At 39.2% G+C, this 16,151-nt stretch overlaps 1 protein-coding gene across 3 annotated transcripts in view; it reads left to right on the top strand.

Moving 5' to 3' along the window:
- The first annotated feature begins 499 nt into the window (after positions 1-499).
- Positions 500-16,151, top strand: part of peli1b (pellino E3 ubiquitin protein ligase 1b) — a 64,378-nt gene continuing 48,726 nt past the window's right edge. Inside the window, exon 1 of one of the 3 annotated variants that reach the window (XM_040000918.1) lies at positions 500-968. The gene's annotated coding sequence lies outside the window, so the exon portion shown is untranslated. Of the gene's footprint in view, positions 969-14,374; positions 14,801-16,151 lie in introns of those variants that run through there. The other 2 variants (XM_040000915.1, XM_040000917.1) reach the window with 2 other exon arrangements.

Here is a 16,151-nt window from a genome sequence, read left to right as displayed (position 1 = left end):
AACTGCAGAAAACAAACAAACAAACACAAAATACATATTTTTTTAATACAACTCAAAATATTTGTCCAGGACACGACTTAAGACGTGACTTTAAGCCTTGACAGTTTTCTGCATTCATCCTCTTTTCAAACACGAACATCAGCATTAACACTGTTTTTCTTCGGTGTGCACATTTCCTTATTTCTGCTCGCAATGGATGTTTTTTTTGGCTCTGCACCATAGATTACATAACTGGGCTTTGACACAAAAAGCTGTCATTGTTTGATATATTTGCTTTAGGTGAGCACACGCTGCCAGGCTGAAAAACAAATCTCATGGGATGCCAAACTCAACATTGCATTAGTTCATCTCTCAGCACTTTTCATCTCGCCTCTCCTGTCTGTCACACTTAGTCCCAACCCAGACTCACTTACTTGAAGTCTATAAAATGTATTATCTATTAAAAAGGTTCTCTCTTCCTAAAACAGTGAGACAGTATATTTTCTCCAGTGTAAATCAGTAGCACTGTTGTTTTTCAGGAGTTCAAAGAATAAAAATAAAATCGTTGCGTTGTGCAACAGTGCGGATATGTTTTTGGACAACAACAGGGTCCGATGCCCTTAGCAGACTTTTGCATTTTTCTATTGTTGTGCAGTTTGTTGGGAAAATGAGGATTCCATTCAAGACAGAGTGAACTCCATGAGCGGAGTTGTTCTTGATGCTTAATATACAGCCAGTGGACTCTTTATTAGGTACACCTTTCTGCGCAGGGTTGGACTCTGCCTTAATTCTTCATGTCACAAATACAAGACAGTCCTGGAAACATTCCTCAGAAATTTTGGCTACAAATCCATGATGCTCAACACATCCCAAAGGTGCTCTATTGGATTGAAATCTGATGGCCGTGGAGGCAATGATCTGAGCTTTGTGGCACTCGATTTATCCTGCTGGAAGGCACTATCAGAAGACACTGCGTTCATAACACTCAGGTAGACTGTAATATTTTAATAATGCTCTGTTGGTACTAAGAGCTCCACAACATTACACCACCAGCAGCCGTCTGAACTGTTCATACTCTTGATGCTTTTGTGTAGTTTTTGCCTAATTCTGTCCCGACTCTCTGAATGTCTCAGTAGAAGTGAGACTCATCAGACCAGCCAAGGTTTTTCCAATCTTCTATTGTCCAATTTTGGTGAGTCAAAGTGAATTGTAGGTTCAATTTCCTGTTCTTAGCTGACAAGAACGGCACCCTGTGCTTCAAAGTTCAGCGTATTGTGTTCGACTTGATGCTCTTCTGCATATCTGGGTTGTATCGAGTGTGTTTTTTTGAGTCACAGTTGCCTTCCTGTCAGCTTGACGTCGCCTGACCATTCTCCTCTGATCTCTGGCATCAACAAGTCATTTTCACTCAATGAACTGCTGCTCGCTGGATATTTTCTCTTATTTTGGCCATGCTCACTGTAAACACGAGAGATGGTAGTGTGGGAAAATCCCAGTAGATCAGCAATTCCTGAAATACTCAGACTGGCCCTTCTGGCACCAACAACCATGCCGCATTCAAAGTCACTTAAATTAGCTTTGTTCCTTTCTGATGCTTTGTTTGAACTTCCGCAGATCATTTTCATCATGTCTGCAGGCAAATGATGAGTTTCTGCCATGTCGTTGGCTGATTAGATATCTAACAAAGAGACCTGTGAGTGTATGTGTGCGCAGTCTGTGACTGAGGGTCTCAGATGACTTCTTCACATGGAAGGTGAAATTAAATGGCAACAGGTATTGAAAAATTTGCAGAGTAAACCTGAACATATTTAATTACACCCAATATTAACTAAAACCCTAATCAAAAGATAAATGGAGCCAAAATTCAGATATTAATACTGAAAAAAATTGTTCATCTTAAAAAAAATCAGTTGTCTTCTTCTTCCCGTTATTATTATTAGTAGTACTAGTAGTTCTAATGACTTATGATCCGTGTTTACATATAAAATAAATGTTGTTTCCTTCAAGAAATGCTTCATGTTGACTGTTTAAAATTTACCACATGTGCTTGTGTGCTTATGTGCATGCAGTTTCAGTTGTGAAAATCCCCACGCAATTCTCTTTGCCATGTCTTAACTGCTTCTGTGCACTCATGCTGCTCTAAATCTAACATTTCAACCAGGCTGTACACCTCATAATGCAACCTCTGGAAAACAGATAACAGCCTTACTGACAGGCTGCTATTAAAACAGTCCTTCAGTTCAGTGTGAAATAAGAGACTGGTTGTCTCTCTACACTCTATTACAGGCGTTGGTGAGCTTGGTGTGCTACCTAATTACTGTCAGTGACTCTGCAATTACACTCAATGACACTTAAATCAACTCTAAGCGTTTGTGTTGTCATGCCGATGCAACTGACTCACAAATATACATATATATGGTGCAATGTGAACAAATGCACAAACAAATTTGCAACAGTAGGAGACGAGCATGGTAAAAAGGCTCTCTGGGAAACTGATGTAACTGATGAAGAAACTGATGAAGGAAAATTCAGGTTACAACTGTACACATCTGGATGACATTACTTCTAATCATTTTGAGACTCGTCATATGTTTATTCTCAAAAAACGTTCCATTTTTTACTCTTCCTGAAAACATCACGGTGTAGTTGAAGTTAGTTTGAAACGAAGCCTTGCGGCAAATTAACTGCTGTCCCATTTAACAAAGGGGCAATAAACCAGGAGAAATACAGCGCACCGCATGCTAGTGGTGCACGTGGCAATAAAAGTTATGATTTAAGGGGATGCAATCATGTGGGGGATGATTTCATCCCCTCAAATGGGACACAATCAGCAAACCCAGAACAGATTAAACCAAATAAAAGCTGCATTAACCGCTATCAGTTTCATCAAACTCTGGAAGAGTGCACAGAAGAGATAGTTACAGCAGAAAATGGCGTCGTCTGTTGGAGGAAATGTCTTATGTCTTGTCAAATAGATATTACTTATCAATGTGCATACTGTACAGTAGTTAATGTATTGGTTTACAGAGGCTATAAAAAGCTGAACTGAAGGCGTCGTCTGTGGATCTACCCATTCAATTTTCCTGTTGATTTAAAACAGATGTCGGGTAAATTACATCTGTACAAAAAAGAAAAGAAAAAAAAGAATAAAAAAAATTTAAGTTCACTTATTTAGGTACAGAAGGAGATCGAGACATTCATTCCCGAGTTTCAGCACTTTGTTCAGTGCTTTGTTAATCTGTGGTCTGTAATAAGCCAATAAATCACTCACATCGCTACTAAATCACTTTGAAAAGGTCTAAGTCATCATGTTTGATCTCTGCGAGACCAGTGGGAAGCCAGATCTGAAATGTTGTTATCATATCAGGGACTCTTCAGTAGCTTCGGTTTCAGTGCTGCACAAGTCATTCAGAGAGTGAGACTGTATGCACGTTTGTATCATTGTTTCAAATGATCGAAGAACTAGAGGAAGGTACATTGTGATTTATAGTGTGTGAATGCGAGGCAGTTTCACTAGTTCACAAAAAAGTTTTCCACACGGTCAGATTCATAGACAACGCAGTATTGTGTTCTATTCATAGCATGAGATACAAAAGGCCTGGAACCTTTCTAGTTTGGCTTTAATAGCCCTATCCACCCATGCCTGCCACTTCATTAGGTACAGGTTGGACCCTTTTTGACTTTAGGGCGGTTTCAGTTTTTACTGCATAGATTCAACAAGGTGCCGGGAGCGTCCCTGGACATTTTGGTCTATATTGACATAACAGTATCACACAGATTTATCGGCTGGGCATTTATGAAGTCAGTCTCCTCTTTCACCACATTCCAAAGCTACTCTGTTGGTCTGAGATCTGGTGACTGTGGAGGCTATTTGAATACAGTGAATCCATTGTCTGTTTGAGTCTAACTTTATGACATGGTACATAACCCTGCTGGAAACAGTCATCAGATGATGGGTACACTGTGGTCCTAAAGGGATGGGCATGGTCAGCAATAACACACAGATAGGCTGTGGTGTTTAAATGATGCTCATTTGGTGTTAAGGGGCCCAAAATATGTCAAGAAAATATCCTCCACATCATAATACCACTAGCAGTAGCTTGAGCTGTGGATCCATGCTATCATGTTATTTGTGCCAAATTCTGACCCTACCATGTAAATATCGCAGCATAAATAAATAATCATAAGGCCAGGTAACATTTTTTTTCTAATCTTCTGTTGTCCAATTTTGGTGAGCACATGCAAGTTTGCTTTTCTCAGCTGACAGGAAGACTCGATATGTTGTGCCTTCATAGATCCTCTTCTCCATACCTTGGTTGTAACAAGTGGCTATTAGAGTTGCTGCTGCTGCTGCCTTCCTTGCCCCAAACCTTCTGCCCATTCTCCTCTGATCTCTAGCATCAACACCACCCTTTCACTCAGAGAACTGCTTCTAACTGGATATTTTCTCTTTTTTGGACCATTATCAGAAAACACTAGAGAAGGGTGTCTGGGAAAATCCTAATAGATCAACAGTGAAATACCCAGACCAGCCTATCTGGTACAAACAACCATGCCATGGTCAAAGTCACATAAATCCCATTTCTTCCGCATTCTGACGCTTGGCTTGAACTTCAGCAGGCTGTCTTGACTATGTCTACATGCCTACATGCAGTTGCTGCGATGTGATTGGCTAACTAGATGACTGCATTGCCAAGCATCTGAACAGCTGTACCTAAAAAAACGACTGGTGAGTGTATATTTCCAGTTGTATATACAAAGATCTACAATGCCATCTATAAAGCGTGCATAGAAGTTAATATCATCTCATGAATGTTCTGCAGTAAATATACAACCACTGAAGTTTTTATGGAGTTAAACATTATCTGATTATCTAACAGCAAAATTTTAATAAGTCCAACCATACATCCACTGTTTCAGATGCAAATGCATTTCAGTCAAATGACGCACTGACAGCTAAGACAGAAAATGATGTTTTCCCATTAGTTTGCCTCTTGCTTTGGTAACTTTAATTTCTAAACTAGACCACAAGGAGTTTAAAAAGTACAACACACTAAAGGTTACAAGACATAACCTAAACTTTAAATGGACTGCATTTATAATGCACTTTTCTAGTCTTACCGACCATTCGAAGTGCTGTATAAAATATTCTTTGTGGCTTGTATTTTTACCATATTATAATGCATGCAGACAGGGGGCTTTCATTTTAAAATCCCGTCAAGAAAGATGGCATCTCTTCTCAGCCCTTCTCAGTAAGGAGTTTCAGTTTGGTTCATTTACATCTGGAGTAAATTACTGTGCATGCTACTTTATACTGTATGTAATAGCGCACATTAAAGTTTCTCAATCACTCTCAGAAATGTTGCTGTATAATTATAATATTTGGTTCTTCAGTGGGACAAAGCAGCGTTGTTAGGCAGAGCCAATTCCACACTTCATCCTTTGACAATATGAGCAATCGCCTTCAGTTTTGGTAGTCAAATACACAAAGTAAAGCACACACACACACACACACACACACTCAAAGCAATTCTGAAACCTACCAGTTACAAAAGTCCTCAGTCTCGTAATACCAGCACACTCACACACACAAGCGCACACACACTGATTCACTCTATGTGTTGCTTTGTGATATGCTAAACATTCTGTAAACATTACCCTGTGCATGGTTACTGTCACCATGGCAGCATGACAACAGTGCTTAGCCCGGCCCCTCAAACACGGGACAGTAGTGTTATTTAATATTTGGCTACCCATGAGCACAGCATGTTTCTATCACATAATCCTGTCACACTAGTGAAGACTTCTCCATGCAGCCCTGTGCAGCTGAACACAGCCCAGCTGTTGCTATGTTTTGGTCTGATCGCACAACAACAACAAAGGATAAAATGCTCCCTGAGAACAGACTGGCCTTAGTGCAATCCCACACACTTTGTCCACGGTCAGCATCACATGGGATGAGAGCAGATGCTTTTGCTCAGATTTAGGGCGCTTAGATCATTCTGAGGTTGTGTATCAAGTTAATTAAGGAAGGACGGAAACAGATATGTTTATGTGGCTGTAACTGAGGAGATTGATGCCAAAATAAGTTTTTGGCCAACATATGAAAAAGTTATTTTAATCCACTTTTTGTTTCCAAAACAGCATCAAGATAGAGGCTGAACACCCAGATTGTGTCATGAACCTGAAGCCGGGGTCAAACTCTGTCAAAACATTCAGTAGCAGAACACAGAAACAGCAACATTATGCTTGTTTAGTGAAACTTGCACTTGATTAGTCGTGGTGAGACGCTTAAGTATAAACGCCAATAAATGTACTTTTTAAAAAAAAAAATCCTCTGTAGTAAAAAAGCAGCCATCGTCTCTGATTCAACCAGCAGAAGAAGCAGAGGTCAGGAGACTACATTTTTCTTCTCTCATTACAGTTAAAAATCAGAGCTTATTTAAAGTGTTTCATTGTTTTGTTCATCTCTGTCTTTATTTGGTATCATCTTTATTTAATCACTTGCTCATCATTTTTTGTATTGCTTATCGAAGTTTCTTACTGCCTGCATTTATATCAGTCAGATTTTTGGTTTTGCTCATTTCTTCATGTAAACTGTCTTCAAACGGTCTCTTTAAACTGAATCAGAATCAAAAGCAGCTTTACTGGTAAAGTATGTGTACACATACAAGGAACTGGGCTCTGGTTCAGACAGCAACATGACACAGACAATAGTAACATGTATAGTATATTTATATGTACAATGGTGCAGAGTACAAAGATGCTGGAAGAAATAAGTTTTCTTTACTATAAGTTTTTTATAAGTTGTTTTTTTTTTGTTCGCTCTTTTTATCATGCATTTTCCTAATTTTTAAATCCTTTTTAAAAAAAAATATTTATCCGGGTCAAATCCGGATTTAAAATTTCTTAATTCTTTACCAAGCAGCAACCTCAGGGGCTGAAAAATAAAGCTAGCTCAGAAGCTCCAAAAACTGCAGTTCCTCTACTGGCCACTTGAGGCCAGCTCCAAAGTCGGGTAGTTCCTTTAGACTTAGCGTTATTAGGAGCTGTGGTTGATGGATGTCTGCTTGGCTTCACCTCTGTTAATCTGTTCTGGACAAAACTGGGAGTCTCAGCAACAATTGTGGTATTAAACCCTGTCCACACAGGAAGCTGTTCCATCGTCAAGCATCACTTTCTGGCTGATGGTTGCCTAGGTAACCTCTAATACATTTACTGCCGTGTCATATGTCAGTCAGTGCTATTCTGTGTTCTCCTTCATACTCGGGTCAAGGACCCGAGTACATTTGGCTTTCTTCACTCTTTGGCCGCCACATCGCTGCAAGCTGTTTCATTTTGTGGACGTAAGTGCCTTTTGGAACATTTTTAATGCAATTAATTCAAGTTATACAGCTTGCTGTGTGGTTTACTGCGTTAATACATTCTCAAAAATGTCCGTCCTCCAGTTTTGAGTAGTAAAATTGTTACTAAATACTTATACAGGGTATAACTGTGGCATTATTCTGTATATAACTTTAAGCTAATATCACATTTTGGACTCAAGCGAGGCTTTTTACCATGTGCACACATAAGTAACGGCAGGATCCACCTGTACCCCAAGGGTTTAAATCCAACCATATGCGCCACAAGTGTGTGTCTACATTTTTCATGATTTCCTGATGTTTTACACAGAAGTGCAGCCCACTGGCTCCTGCACAGAGGCGCACTTGTCAAAACATCCATACCGAGTGAAATGAACTGGCTGAAGCGCTTTCACCCGAGGAATCAAAGGAAGGTGTGTCTGCTGCTTTCAACCCTGGAAACGACCAGGAGCAGTGTTGGTGTTGTAACCGTAGCAACGTAAACAGGAGGGTTCAAACACTGATTAAAATGTGTGCAAAGATTATGCAAGGTGTGTGTATGGAAGTGTGTGTCTATGTGTGTGTGTGTGCATGCATACTGCACACATGGTTTCTTCTTAAGTCAAAGCCTTAAAGTCAGAGTCTTCTTTCAGTCTCTGAAGCCCGTTGAAAACCACTTCAGCTCACAACGCCCACTACTCACTCCTGGCATCCAGTGGAGCAGCAGGCGTGTATTTTATTAGGAAACGTAAGTGTGTGTTTTACAGCGTCTCAGCAGCATAAAAATAAGTCTGTCTCTGTGCTGATGTGTGTGTGTGAGCAAAGCTGAGTTCAGTTTAACGTGTTCTTGGCCTCCCCTGATTTTTCCACTCATTCTCACATTGAATGAGTTGTCTCCCACTCTATCCAACTATATACATCCAAGCATCATCAAAAAACATGAAGGTCTTCTGGTAAGACTGATCTTTTGGGCGTTATATACACACAGCTGGGGCTGTATTGCAGTCATTTTTTTTTGCACCACATCTGGTGTGGTTTCACTTCCCAAGTCTTTGAAGGAGAAAAGGTCATTTCAGTGAGATTTAGTTTGTTCCTACGTGTTAATTTTTAAGGTTTGGGAAAATGTTTTTTCTAACGTACGTCATTATTAACTATTCTTTTTTCTAATTAAGTGGAATATGAACTGATCCTCTTCGACTATGTGTTAGAATAATTGTACCTTTCACATATCTGCTGAAACTGGTCTGAGCCACCAAACTAGTTTCCTTCCTGTGGATTAATGATGTGATCTAGCGATGTTTAGTGATGAACAACAGCTCTGAAATGTTACATAACATCCTGTATTCACCAGCAGTTCTCAAGCATAAAGTTGGGATTTAAGTGTTTTTGTTTGCTGGTTGCATTTTTTTTTTTTTTTTTTTGCCTTCGTTGGACAGTCACTATGTGAGAGACAGACAGGAACCACATGTTTGTTGTGTGTGTCATGGCTATAATTAAACTAAGGCTATTACGACCATGCTTGTTTCTTATATATGGGTCAGATGATTTATACACTTTACTTCTACGTTCCACCTCCACACTCTATTATAACTGTCAAACAGATTTCAACAAAATTTGGATCAATGGTTTAAGAACATGTGCATACATTTCAGTATGGAGGAAAGCAATTTTCAAGGATTTCCGTACAGGGAGTGAATTTTTGGACAAAGGTTATTGATAATTTGATGCAGACTCAGCAATTTTAAATAATTTGGCGAAAAAACAAATGTAATATCCAGCGTATACATCTGCCAAATCAAATATGCAGTTCTACCCGCTGTGGCGCCCCCTTGTCAGTGATGGAGCAGCTGAAAAGTAGCAGATTTTCACTTAAGCTGCAATGCTTTCTGATGACTATGTTGTTATTATTTTTATTATTCAATATTATCTTCATATGAGATAACATCAGTCAGTTACACTTCAGAAAACTAGCTCTAATTCCCATCCTTTCATTGACTACTGGGTTGCTAAATTCTACAATAAGATACAGTTAGTCTTAAAGTGTTAGGACAATAACAAAGTCCTCCAAATTATTTAGATAACTGACTGACAAAGGGCTCCATGACCTGCTGAGTTCTGCTGTTTATCATTGAAAGATTCCAAGTATAGAACAAACATTTGGTAGCTGTTTACTGGAAGTCTCCAAACAAGGTCCAAGGATATGTCAACGCAAGAGAAGGAAGCCATCGTTAGGAAAACCAAAATAAACCTATCGGATATATAACAAAAGCTTTATGAGAGATCATTCTTAGAAGAGAATTAATTTACTGTCCAACTTAACAACACCAAAAGGCCTGAAAGATCACAGAGGACGACTCTTACAAACTGGGCCACATGGCCATAACAAATGGGAGACAAGATAAGATAGGGTTACTGTATTTTCTCCCATAGGAGAAAATCTTCCAAGTACTGTACTAAAAAAACAGACATTAACACCAAATAAGACAAAAACCGCAAATGGAAACACATACATGGGGATAAATAATAATAAAAATAATTTAAAAAACAAGTACTTAAAAACTCTCCACTTCTCTGTCACTCAGTCACAAGCTCCTCGTTTATTTAACTGGCAGAGGAATACATTAATATTTATAGCAGTCATGCAACCCCAATTCCAAAAAAGTTGGGATGCTATGTAAAATGTTTTTCATGATTTTCTTTGTCATTTTTTGGTGTCATCCAAATGTTTTTATTTGGTTGAAACTCTGGAATGAAGACCGGCCAGCTCACCACCTCTTCTTGTATGAGGTCATGCTGTTTTAATAGCTGCATTATGCGTTTTTGCATTGTCTTGCTGAAATATGCGGGGCCTTCCCTAAAAAAAACAGGTCATTGGATGGGAGCAGATGTGCTAACTACCAATCCCATAGGCATTAATACACTCCCAATGCCATGAGAGATGTGGACTTTTATACTGAGCGCTCATAACAAGCCGGATGAATCCTTTCCACTTTGGTCTCGAGAGCATGGTTTCCATGTTTTCCACTGAAAATTTCAAAGACCACAGAAAACCTTTCCACTTTACTTCAGCCTATTCTGAATAAGCTTTGGCCCAGAGAAGACGACAGCATTTCTGGATCATGTTCACATATGGCTTTAACTTGCATTTGTGAATGGACAGACAATGATTTCTGAAAATGTCTCCCATCCCATGTAGTGACTTACACGACAGAATCATGTTTGTTTTTAATGCAATGCTGCCTGAGGGCCTGAACATCACAGGCATACAGTATGGGGTTTTTTTGCCTTGCCTCCTTGTGCAAATATTTATCCAGATTCTCTGAACCTCTTTTTTAACGCTATTAACTGCAAACAATGACAAACTCTTCACAATTTTACATTGATGAACATTATTCAGAAATGATGCCACAATGTCTGGGCCCAGTCTTTGTACAGAATGGTGAACCTCTGCCCACCTTGAGAAACTCTGCCTCCCTAAGATGTTCTTTTTAGACCCAATCAAGTTACTAACCTGTTGCCAATTAACCTATTTATTTGCAAAATTATCCACCAGGCGCTGCTTATCAGTAACATTTACTTCTAGGCTTTTGTTGCCCTGTCCTTTTAGTTTTGAAACTTGTTGCTGCCGTTAAATTCAAAATGAGATCATTTTTTCCTTGTTTCAACATTAAAGATTTGATATATTTTATGTTTTCTATTGTTAATAAAGAATAGATTTATATTATTTGCAGATCGTTGCTTTCTGGTTCTATTTAAACTTTAAACTGTGTCCCAGCTTTTTTTTAGGCTGGGGTTAAACAAACATTGTGTCATTGTACAAAAACCAATGGGTCTGCTGAAGTTTCTGGATCCACATATTATATAAGCATACCTGGTGCTGTGTATGCACTATTTTATCCCCAATCAAGACATACTGGCTTGGCTCTAATAGAAACTAGACAGGAACACAAGCTTTGTATTAATGCTTCAGGTGTGCAATGACAGCTTTGTCATTGAAAAAGCTCAGACTCGTTACGCAAACAGCTCCGAAAAGTTTCGTTCCACTGACTGAGTCCATGTCCTGGATACTGAAATATTTTGACTCAAACAAAAACAAACACAAAGCCGATAATTCACCACATTAAAAACTGTTAAGTTGGTTTCTAAAACAAAAAGATGATTTCTGGAAAACACCCACAGACTCGCTTATGCTCACACACTCACGAACTGGAGGAAAAAGGAAAAAGATGGCATGCAGCGTGGTGGAGATAAAGACAAAGATGACGGCGGCAGCAAGACAGACAGTAACACAACTTTCATTCCAGTTAGCTCCACCCAGGATAAAGCTTTTAAAAAATGGTATGTAAGGTGTTTTCACTGAAAGTGAAGTCATGTACAGCATGTCTACAGAGTTATTATCACATGAATCTCACAGACTGACGTGAAAGGGGAGAGGCAGCAAAGCAGAATAGCTGGTGTTCAAAAGAACCTCATAATGTTTTGGTCTTTATCAAATCATTTTACTTTATTTTTATTAGATGTGAGCATTTATTTCATCCAAATGTGGATTAAAAGAAGATTTTACTTTTTTAATAAAAATAATTTCAGTTTCAGTGCATTTATTCTAGTAGAGACAGTGCAAATGCCTACTAAGACAGTCTATTACCATTATCTATTACCACATCTGTAGTGAGTGCATAATTAAAATACAGTGTCATGAAAGTCAACTAGTCTTTCCAGATCTACTACTACTACTTGACTGACTCATGCATATAACTCATACTTATAATCCTACTTTGTATGAACTACGTGAGTCTTGTGCACGCACATATGTTTGAAATATAAAGGTTTTATTTTGAAACTCTACTTTGGAGCATTACCAAACTCTTAAAAGCAGCGATATTAAGAAGGCTTTGCAAAAGTACATAATGTGAAAGATACGAGCCATCATTACCCTTGTTTGTTTTAACGGCCAGCTGTACCAATGTATCAGCAGCAATGCTGGGAAGTAACTTTAGTAGTTACATGTAATTGTCAAACAGCATGGTGGTGCCGCTGTTGCCAACTGTTCCTAGGTTAACAGTTGAAATAAACGGTTAACATGACAATTTAACACGATCTCATTAACATGAGAAAACAGATGACTCTCTGCTAGGCATACGTGCATACCTGCTTGGTGTTAAAGAGTTACTGAGATGTCCTGTATCAGTCCTCGTGGCAGCAGAGATAAATAAGTGGCTAAAAAATAGATAGATGTAAATTGTTTCACATTTCCCCCCCTTTTTTATATTATTTCATAAAACATATCGTTTTAGACACACCTTTAACTGATATATTATTCTATACTTATTCTGAATTTCCTACAAACTGTGTATGGTCGTTTCCCCTTCATAACAAAGAGTTAGTATGAGTTAGTATACTAAGAGTTAGTATACTATATGAGTATAGTCTTAGACCATAGCTTGTATATCATAGCTGTATGCAGCCACTATTGCTTGAGCCACTGGTTTTATATTCCTAATCTTGAAGCCATTAGCAATTTAGCCAGTTAGCAATTTAGCCACCAAAATTTTGGCTTTTACACATAAAGTAAAGAAAGCAAAGTAAAAAAAAAAAAAAAAGCCAGAAGTTAGCAGATCTGGATTAGAAAGTAGTCCATTAAAAATACTTTAAAGTCACCAGCAGAACAAACACAGTGGTGTTGTCCAGTTCACTGTCTTGAATTAGGGGAGCTGAGGCCTAGCAAACACTGGCCTGTCAGAACATCTGTCAGTCTAAGCCGCCAGTATCTATATCAGCATTAATGTTATGGACAGGTCTTGGGGGTCCAACCTGTCCATAAAGGTAAAGTTAAAGGTCATGGTAAATTATGTTAGTTTGGTAATGAAAAGACCCACAAGGCAGATAAGCTACTGTATCTTGAGATTAACTTAATTATTTGGTTAATAGTAGTTTAGTGCTTCTGCAGCAATCAGTATAAAATCAAGCACTTGGCCATGCATTCTAACTTTTCAAACATTAGTGAAAGAATGGGCCATTTTAAAAAGCTCACTGAATTCGTGTGTGGTACTGTAACAGGTAATTTGGTGAAATTTCTTCCCTCCTAGATATTCCATGATCGATTATGTGTTATTATGGCAACGTGAAATTCAGGCACCAAGTGGAAGACAATGTAAAGTTAAAGAGCGGGGTTGCCAGCTGCTGGGGCACATATTTCACACAGTTCAAAAAATCCTCTGGCATTAACATCAGCACAAAAATTGTGCACCAGGACCTTGATGGCATGAGTTTACATGACCAAGCAGCTCCTGTACATGTAAAGTGTTGGTGGCCCAGTATGCTTGTCCGTATGATGTAGTTTCACTTAAAAATTTCAAAACAAATGGAAATGCGGCGACGATATTGTGCGCTAACAGTCAACTGTTGTGTCTGTGTGTGTGTGTGTGTGTGGTGATTTCATATTTCCACGCCAGGAACTAGAGATAATGTCTCTCCTGCTTGTCTCCTGCTTTGCAATCAAAGACAGAGGTTTCTGCACTTTAGTAACTGAGACTAGATTTCTCTCTAAGTCTGATATCCATGTTCAGTTGTAATTATGTTTTGTTTAACTTTGACCTAGTGTATAGGTTTATTAATCATAGGACTGAACCTTACTCCTATGTGTAAATTTAACGGGTCTTGCTGCTTATCATAATTTATAACCTCAGCTTTGTGTGAGTAACAAAGTAAATAATCTTTCCTTTTTAAAAAAAAAAGAAAATGGAAAAGCAATGCTACTTGAGCTAAAGGCCGCCCTATCGCCCTTGTTGCCCGTCCAGTTCATATAACTGGATAAATTAACCCAGGATAAATTAACAAGAAATAAATTATCTGCATTCCCAATATCTGTAAACCTGAAATATTGCTATATATATATATCTTTAACTTACGCTAATAATTGTGTAAACTGAAAAGCCTGACAGGTCTCGTACAAGTTGGGGGAGGTAAAACTTCAAGTCCCAGAATGCTGTGCGGCGGCGTCACTCTCCCTGTCCCCGCCTACAGCGCACGCTCGCAGGCGGAGAACGGGCAGAACGGGTCGGCTCCGTGTTTACGTTGAGATGCTCACAACAAAGGACAGCGCACCGCGGAGAGGCTGTCATTTAAAATAAAGAGAAAGCACCGTGGATATTTTCTCTTACGGTGAGCGTCTGCCATTCACGACTCCTGGAAGGGGACAGCAAATACCAAAAAACCCTAATCTGCTTCCATTTTATTTATTTTTCCTACGTGATACGCTTTATTATTTTTTTTATTATTATTTTATTTTTTTAAGCAGCTAAGACGCGGAGAAATTAGGACGAAATCTTCTGCCGTTTTTTTCTATGTTTTTGTTTTTTCCTTCTGAGCCGGTGGGACGATAGCTAGCTCCTTAGCCTCTGCAAGTTGGTTGGAAGGCTAAGCAGCTGAGACCGACCGCAGGCTCGGGACAATAAGAGGACCTCATCATTTATATCGCAGTGAGTTCGCAGGCCACCTGACTTTGCTTGATAATTAAAACAGCGGGTGTAGTGCGACAATAGCCATCCTGCTGCCCGCTAATAACTGTCTTTGTTCTGCAAACGGCTCCGGGAATGAACTGCTCCTTCATTAACGCTACTTTACCTCATTTGGTAATGTCCACTCACTCACTCACTTACTCTGCGAGTAAAGTCATGACAGGGAGTGCTGCAGCTGCAGAGCGCTGATCTTTGTCTCTCAGACGCACACACATATGCACCTGTTTTGACTGTGTGTTTATCTAAGTGGAAATCAGAGGCAGCTTCGCTAAGATACAGCTCTCTGCTTGGCATTGGCTGACTGTATCTTTGTGTGCAATGCAGGCTTCAGAGATGCAGGTATTAGTTTACATCCCATCCATCCTGGGTGCTGACCTGTCACGGGGAGGGGTGAGTGAGAAAGGGTACATTGCCTGATAAGGAATTAAGCAAATGCACGGACTCTTTTGCCATTCCCAGAGCTTGATTGCGAGTTAATGACTTCCCCCTCCTCTCCTTCTCTGTCTCCCATCTCATTTCACCTCTCTGTCTCCCCCCCCTTCTCCTCATCTCTTTTTCTTTTTCCTTTCTGTCTGGTTTGGGTAGCTGGTGTGGATCTCACCACTTCCCTTCCCCTTTCTGGAAATGTCACAGAGAGGAGAGACGTGCATTAACACCATCTGCCCCTGATCTTACTTCCATTGTCTGCCTTTTATTGTGAACTCTAATGAGGAAATGTTGGCAAGTTGTAGCAGCCAGTGCATTTAATTTTGTCACTGAACCAACCCCACAGCTTTTTAAAATTTGTTTCAGAATAGGAAATTCAAATAATTATAAACTGTATAGTTCTATCACATTTTTATTTAATTTAAGCTTAAAAAGAAAGCAGGAAAGTAGGCTTTCAATGAGTTCTAGCTACAGATGCATGGTGCGAAAAGTGTTGTGTATATAACGTGCTCTGTTGCAATCAGTTTTCTGCAAACATATAAGTTGTGCACAGTGTTATTGGGAAATATGGGTTTGTATCATTGACCAAACACGTCTAGATCTGGTGTCTAGAATCAGACCCTGTATTATGAAGAAGATTTAAACAGTTCTCAGAATATGTCTTCATATTGTAGCAATGCTGATAACCGACCACGTAGAGCAGCACAGGTTTTTCGACATGTTCACAATAAAGTGTGTAGAAACACTGATGAATGACAAATATTCAACAAGTATTAGGAATTTGAAAGCAAAACAGTTACTGCAGGCATTAAGCTGTTAAAGAACAGTGTCGACTGTTAGTCGTGTAAGTTTATATGCTTTCAATGTCATTGCCAAATAAAGTCTG

This window comes from Simochromis diagramma, unplaced genomic scaffold (assembly GCF_900408965.1).
Source record: "Simochromis diagramma unplaced genomic scaffold, fSimDia1.1 OVJJ01000596.1, whole genome shotgun sequence".
NCBI classification, from domain to species: domain Eukaryota; kingdom Metazoa; phylum Chordata; class Actinopteri; order Cichliformes; family Cichlidae; genus Simochromis; species Simochromis diagramma.
Note: the sequence above shows the minus strand (reverse complement) of the source record. Positions and strands in the feature narration are given on the sequence as shown.